Source organism: Triticum aestivum, chromosome 5A, assembly GCF_018294505.1.
Source record: "Triticum aestivum cultivar Chinese Spring chromosome 5A, IWGSC CS RefSeq v2.1, whole genome shotgun sequence".
In the NCBI taxonomy this organism is placed as follows: domain Eukaryota; kingdom Viridiplantae; phylum Streptophyta; class Magnoliopsida; order Poales; family Poaceae; genus Triticum; species Triticum aestivum.
The window spans coordinates 363,608,336-363,616,902 of record NC_057806.1 but is presented as its reverse complement, the minus strand read 5'-3'; positions in this window follow the sequence as shown (position 1 = coordinate 363,616,902).

Genomic DNA, 8,567 nt, shown 5'->3' with positions numbered 1-8,567 from the left:
TCCTTCCTGGTGCTGATCATCTCCCATTGCTCATCCCGGCGCCCACATATCTGGTAGATAGTATCCTTGAGATCCTTATGGTAAACTTCGCCAATGCGCCCCATGGCGATGTGGGCTGCCATGCTCTTGCCTAGACTCTAGGTGGGTGCATCAAAGGAAAACTCTATGGACTCAGTGACTGGCATGAACGTCCTTCCTGGAAATTGAACTTGGATCATCCAACGCTTCTCTTCTGGTAAAGTGGCATTGTAGGTCCCGGTGAAGCTTGGTATTCCAATGTTCAGGTATCTAGTGACTTCCTTCAAGTGTCGTCTAAAGGGGGTGTCTTTATCCGGTTGTGCAAACTTGTTCCTTGTGTCCGCCATCCTAAAGAGTAGAAAATGGAGAGGAGTCATAAATGAGTAGAGAAGAGTGACCTATGGCTGTTTCTTAGTGATTGTGTCCTACATTCAGCGTGTGCTCTGATACCATCTTGTAGCGACCTGACCTCAAACGTTCAAGCCTCTGTGTTTCAGTGTCATCCCTGTATCGGTAATGCTGACACACACAATACTCGAAGGATTTATAACAGAGTAGCAATCACACACTTATTACACTGAATGTCTCAAAAGAGAACTTATAACAATAAATATGGCTTAAGGCCATCTAATACGATAACAGCGGAAGGCTTGGAAGATAAAGTGAGTCCATCAACTCCAACGGCATAGCTGAGTGCATGACAACGACCTATCACACCTTTACTCGTCGTCTGAAAAGTGTGCAACATAATACGTTGCAGCCCGAAAATGGGTCAGCACATGGAATATGCTGGCAATATAACACAGTAGAGCAATGAACAGATAAATGCTATCACAATATGGATATATGGCTCGTGGAGGCTCTACTGTTATATGTTTTTGCGAAAAGCCAATTTTTCCCTACAACAAAGGAATACATTTAATTTTTAACTATCATGGTAGTTGAAACATTGAGAATGGTACCCCCATCTCAATCCCAATTAAAAGTAATTACCAACCCAACAAATTAGATTTAAGTGATGTGATACAATAGGAAAATCCAAGTACTAGATACTCAAGATGTCCATAATCGGGGACACGGCTAACCATGATTAGTTTGTACACTCTACAGAGGTTTGCGCACTTTTCCCCACAAGACTCGATCTCCTACGTTGGATTTCTCGCACTACATGGTGTTTGAGAAACGGATGACCGAGACACAGTCTTTCAGAAGCATTAACTCTTTACTCCGGGTGGACAGTTACACCTACTTTCCCTCTACATTTGCTAGCCCACCACTGAAAGAGGTCACACAACATACTCAACTATGCCAGAGCCATAATGGCTTGTGGCTGCACACGAAAGTTTCCAGCATGAAAAATCTCATGATCCCTTTGAGCTTGGGTGGCGGACCGTAGGAGGATCACACAGTATAACCCCGGGATCTCCTTGACAACACTGGTATATCCCCAGGTGCCCAAACAAGCAATCCACCCAGATGTGTATTAAAGTTGCCACCTTAAGTTGAACCATTAATTAACAACCTTACATCTGTCATGGATCTCTCAAACCAAACCACATCTACGAGCATAGCATAGCAATATAAGCACAACGTAGATGTAACTCCCAGGGTTTGATAGTAAAACAGGTAATAGGTTCTAACTCATCATCTACTTCACAAAAACCCACAAGTTAAATCATACCCTAGTCATGCAATGTTTGAGGATTGGTACTAATGCATAAAAACTGGGTATGAAAAGAATATGATCAATGTGTTACTTGCCTTGCTAATGATCCGCAAAACCTAGAGACTCGTAGTAGCACGCTTCGCACTCCGGGTGTTCTATCACAAAAAAACAATAGCATACATAAGCAATCAAGCAAAGATGCACGGGTAAAACTCAAATAAGAAGAAATAACCAGAAAGTTCAACTTAAGAACTCCGGTTTGCAAAAAGAATTAATTCAAACGGAGCAACGAAACTCAAACTGCGAAAGAAACAAGATCTAATTACTAATCTGGACTAAAGTCAAATTTTACAGTACCAAAATCTTGTTCAAGTTGGTTAAATGGAAAGAGGGTTTCGAGACGAAGATCCAGGCGCTTGAATCGCGTGATTCTGATAAACGAGCGAAAAGTTAAACTAAAACGAAAATCGGATTAGAAATCGCGATCGAAAATAATCGCGAAAAACCCTGGAAAAAGAAAAACTAACAAACAGACTAACGAGCGAACGTTCGCTGTCTGTGACTAACGGGTGAACGGCGTTCGTTTAAACGAATGAAACCGACGGAAAAACCGATCTATTCAAAAAAAACAAAACTAGGGTTTTTCAAAATAAAACCGAACGGTTTTAAAAAAACAACGGCTACCTCGAAATCCGGTGGGTCGACGGGCGGCGGCGTGGCTCCGGCGGGGCAAGGCGGCGGCGGCGAGGTGGTGGGGCGGCGCGGCGAGGTGGCGGCGCGGCAAAGCGGGGCGGCGGCTAGCGAGCGGCGGTGGCGGCGCGCTAGGATTTGGGGAGGCGCGCGTCGGGGTGGGCTGCGGGGCTGGCGGCCTCGGCTTAAAAAGGCCGGCCGGGCGGAGTCCCGGTCGGTTACGGCCCGGAGTCGGTTTCCTTTTTTTTAATATTCTGACATGCAAAAAAATAAAGAAAATAAATACTAAACATACTCCAAAAATCCTGAAATAAATTTTCCCCGTCCTCTAAAAAATGCCGGGCAGGGTGAACATTTATTTGGGCCTATAATGTAATTTTGAAAAATGTGTATTTTTCCTAATTCAAATAAAATTGCAATAAAATCTGAATAAAAATCAAATATTGATTTTAATATATTTCCTCCCATATTTCATTTATTTTGGAGAAGTCATATTATCTCCTCTCATATATTTTTAATATGAAATATTTTTGGAGAGAAAATAAAATCAAACCAAAGTGATCCTCGTTCCAATATTTGATAAAATTCAAATATGAACACGGTGAAATCCCCAACTCTCTCCGAGGGTCCTTAAGTTGCTTAGAATTTCGAGGATCGCGAAACGAAATGCCATAAAATATGATATGCATGAATGACCTATGTATAACATTCCAAATTGAAAATTTTGGGATGTTACACCATACGTGCATGCTACGGGACTTGCCAACTTCAACACAAGTATTCATTAATTTCACAATTACTCAACTAGCATGCCTCTAATACTACCACCTTTATATCTCAAAACAATCTATCAAGCATCCAACTTCTCTTAGCATTTAAATTTTATAATCAAAGTGAATTACCATGTTGTTCTAAAGGACTCTCAAAATGATGTAAGTGAGGCATGAGAGATCAATTATTTCTATAAAATAAAATCATCGCTGTGCTCTAAAAGATATAAGTGAAGCACATAGAGTATTCTAATAAATTCCAATTCAAGCAAGGATGATTGCGGTACACTAAAAAGCAAAGACTCAAATCATATAAGACGCTCCAAGCAAAACACATATCATGTGGCGAATAAAAATATAGCTCCAAGACGAAGACGAAAGAGGGGATGCCTTCCGGGGCATCCCCAAGCTTAGGCTTTTGGTTGTCCTTGAATTTTACCTTGGGGTGCCTTGGGCATCCCCAATCTTAGGCTCTTGCCACTCCTTGTTCCATAATCCATCAAATCTTTACCCAAAACTTGAAAACTTCACAACACAAAACTTAAAAGAAAATCTTCGTGAGCTCCATTAGTAAAAGAAAACAAACCACCACTTTAAGGTACTGTAATGAACCCATTATTTAATTATATTTGTGTTAAACCTACTGTATTCCAACTTTTCTATGGCCTATAAACTCTATTACTATCTGTAGATTCATCAAAATAAGCAAACAACACACGAAAAACAGAATCTGTCAAAAACAGAACAATCTGTAGTAATCTGTAGGTTTCGAATAATTCTGGAACCCCAAAAATTCTAAAATAAATTGCTGGACGTGAGTAATTTATCTATTAATCATCTGAAAAAAGAATTAACTAAATAGCACTCTCCAATAAAAAATGACAGCAAATCTCGTGAGCGCTAAAGTTTCTGCTTTTTACAGCAAGATCGCAAAGACTTTCCCCAAGTCTTCCCAAAGGTTCTATTTGGCACAAACACTAATTTAAAGCATAAAACCACATCTAAACAAAGGATAGATAAATTATTTATTACTAAACAGAATCAAAAAGCAATAAACAAAAATAAAATTGGGTTGCCTCCCAACAAGCGCTATCGTTTAACGCCCCTAACTAGGCATAAAAGCAAGGATAGATCTAAGTATTATCATCTTTGGTATGCAATCCATAAGTGGCTCTCATAATAGATTCATAAGGTAATTTTTTTAGGAAAGTGTTCCATGCCCTTCCTTAACGGAAATTGGAATCTAATATTCCCTTCCTTCATATCAATAGTTGCACCAATCGTTCTAAGGAAAGGTCTACCAAAAATAATAGGACATGTAGGATTGCAATCTATATCAAGAACAATGAAATCTACGGGCACATAATTCCTATTTGCAACAATAAGAACATCATTAATTCTTCCCATGGGTTTCTTAATGGTGGAATCCGCAAGATGCAAGTTTAAAGAACAATCATCAAATTCACGGAAACCTAGCAAATCACATAAACTTTTAGGAATCGTGGAAACACTAGCACCCAAATCACATAAAGCAAAGCATTCATGATCTTTAATCTTAATTTTAATAGTAGGTTCCCACTCATCATGAAGTTTCCTAGGGATAGAAACTTCCAATTCAAGCTTTTCTTCATAAGATTGCATTAAAGCATCAACGATATGTTTAGTGAAAGTTTTATTTTGACAATAAGCATGCGGAAAATTTAGCACGGATTGCAACAAGGAAATACAATCTATTAAATAACAATTATCATAATTAAATTCCTTGAAATCTAAGATAGTGGGTTCATTGCTATTTAAATTTTTGACCTCTCCAATCCCACTTTTATCAATTTTTTGCATCAAGATCTAAAAACTCTGAATCATTGGGCCGCCTTCTAACTAAAGTTGATTCATCTCCAGTCCCATCATTATCAAGATTCATATTGCAAAACAAATATTTAATAGGGGACACATTAATCATTTTTAGATCTTCATATTTATTATCATGGAAACTAGAAGAACATGCTTTCACAAAGCAATCCTTTTTAGCACGCATCCTAGCGGTTCTTTATTTGCACTCATCAATGAAAATTCTCATAGCTTTAAGAGACTCATTGATATCATGCTTAGGTGGAATAGATCTAAGTTTCAAAGAATCAACATCAAGAGAAATTCTATCCACGTTCCGAGCCAACTCATCAATCTTAGACAATTTTTCTTCAATCAAAGCATTGAAACTTTTTTGCGAACTAATAAATTATTTAATATCAGATTCAAAATCAGAGGGCATCTTATAATAATTTCCATAATAATTGTTGTAGGAATTACCATAATTATTAGAGGAATTACTAGGAAACGACCTAGGATTAAAATTACCTCTATACGCGTTATTACCAAAATTGTTCCTACCAACAAAATTCACATCCATAGATTCATTATTATTCTCAATCAAAATAGACAAAGGCATATCATTAGGATCAGAAGAAACACTTTTATTAGCAAACAATTTCATAAGTTCATCCATATTTCCACTCAAAACATTGATTTCTTCTATAGCATGCACCTTTTTATTAGTAGATCTTTCAGTATGCCATTGAGAATAATTAACCATAATATTATCTAGGAGTTTAGTAGCTTCTCCTAAAGTGATTTCCATAAAAGTGCCTCCCGTGGCCGAATCTAAAAGACTTCTAGAAGCAAAATTCAATCCGGCATAATTTTTTTGTATAATCATCCAAAGATTTAAACGATGTGTAGGGCAATTACGTATCATTAATTTCATCATCTCCCAAGCTTGTGCAACATGTTCATGATCAAGTTGCTTAAAATTCATAATATCATTTCTAAGAGTGATGTTCTTAGCGGGAGGAAAATACTTAGAGATAAAAGGATCTTTGCACTTATTCCATGAATCAATACTATTTTTAGGCAAAGACGAAAACAAAGTTTTAGCACGATCTCTAAGAGAAAACGAGAATAGCTTCAGTTTAACAATATCATTATCCACATCTTTCTTCTTTTGCATATCACACAAATCAACAAAGTTGTTTAGATGGGTAGTAGCATCTTCACTAGGAAGGCCGGAAAACGGATCTTTCATGACAAGATTCAGCAAAGCAGCATTAATTTCACAAGATTCAACATCGGTAAGAGGAGCAATCGGAGTGCTAATAAAATCATTATTATTGGTATTGGAAAAGTCACATAATTTAGTATTATCTTGAGCCATCATGACGAGCAAGCAATCCAACACACAAGCAAACAAGAAACAAGCAAAAGAGGCAAACTAGAAAGAGAAGGGGAACGGAAAAATAGGGCGAATAAAACGGCAAGGGTGAAGTGGGAGAGGAAAATGAAAGGCAAATGGCAAATAATGTAATGCGAGGGATAAGAGTTTTTGATGGGTACTTGGTATGTCTTGACTTGTGCATAGACTCCCCAGCAACGGCGCCAGAAATCCTTCTTGGTACCTCTTGAGCACTGCGTTGGTTTTCCCTTGAAGAGGAAAGGGTGACGCAGCAAAGTAGCGTAAGTATTTCCCCCGGTTTTTGAGAACCAAGGTATCAATCTAGTAGGAGGTCACATGCAAGTCCCTCGTACCTAAACAAACAAATAAGAACCTCGCAACCAACGCGATAAATGGGTTGTCAATCCCTTCACGGTCACTTACGAGAGTGAGATCTGATAGAGACAATATGATAAGATAAATATTTTTGGTATTTTTATGATATAGATTGAAAGTAAAGATTGCAAAATAAAATAGATTGGAAACTTATAAGATGGAGAATAGATCCGGGGGCCATAGGTTTCACTAGTGGCTTCTCTCAAGATAGCATAAGTATTACGGTGGGTGAACAAATTACTATCAAGCAATTGATAGAAAAGCGAGAAAATATGAGAATAACTAGGCATGATCATGTATATAGGCATCACGTCCGTGACAAGTAGACCGACTCCTGCATGCATCTACTACTATTACTCCACACATCGACCGCTATCCAGCATGCATCTAGAGTATTAAGTTCATAAGAACAGAGCAATGCCTTAGGTAAGATGACATGATGTAGAGGGGTAAACTCAAGCAATATGATATAAGCCCCATCTTTTTATCCTCGATGGCAACAATACAATACGTGTCGTTTCCCTTTCTGTCATTGGGATCGAGCACCGCAAGATTGAACCCAAAGCTAAGCACTTCTCCCGTTGCAAGAAAGATCAATCTAGTAGGCCAAACCAAACTGATAATTCGAAGAGACTTGCAAAGATAGCCAATCATATAAAAGATTTTAGAGAAGAATCAAATATTGTTCATAGATAGACTTGATCATAAACGCACAATTCATCGGATCTCGACAAACACACCGCAAAAAGAGTTACATCGAATAGATCTCCAAGAAGATCGAGGAGAACTTTGTATTGAGATCCAAAGAGAGAGAAGAAGCCATCTAGCTACTAGCTATGGACCCGAAGGTCTGAAGTAAACTACTCACACATCATCGGAGGGGCCATGGAGTTGATGTAGAGGCCCTCCATGTTCAATGCCCCCTCCGGTGAAGCTCCGAAAAAGGCCCCAAGATGGGATCTCTTGGGTACAGAAGGTTGCGGCGGTGGAAATAGGGTTTCGTGGTGCTTATGGATGTTTTCGAGGTATGTGAACATATATAGGAGGAAGAAGTAGGTCGGTTGAGCCACGAGGGGCCCACGAGGGGGGAGGGTGCGCCTAGGGGGGTAGGCGCGCCCCCTGCCTCATGGACTCCTCGTTGGTTGCTTGACGTCCACTCCAAGTCCTCTGGATCACGTTTGTTCCAAAATCACGCTCCCGAAGGTTTCATTCTGTTTGGACTCCGTTTGATATTCCTTGTCTGCTAAACACTGAAATAGGAAAAAAAACAACAATTTGCGCTGGGCCTTGGGTTAATAGGTTAGTCCCAAAAATAATATAAAAGTGTAAAATAAAACCCATTAACATCCAAAATAGATAATATAATAGCATGGAACAATCAAAACTTATAGATACGTTGGAGACGTATCAAGCAGCACGGTGCTTCTTCAGAGTTTTCAATAATTTCTCTTCTTCCTATTCTGAAAGGTTAGCACTAATAATAATAGGATATGCCTTCTTTTCATCAAGATAAGCATATTTAAGAGTATCAGACAATGGTCTAAGCTTAAACATGGGATCACCTTCGGGTGGAGGAGGATCCCCTAGAATTTTGACAGGCAAGTTGTGTTTCAAAATAGGTCCATGTTTAAAGAATACTTCATCTATTTCCCTTCTTTCATTCATAAACATATCATTTTCATGGTCTAGCAAATATTGTTCTAAAGGATCATTAGGAGGCACGACAATGGAAGCAAGGCCAATAATTTCATTTTTACTAGGCAATTCTTTATCATGGGGTTGTCTACGAAATTTAGAAAAATTAAAATCATGAGACATATCC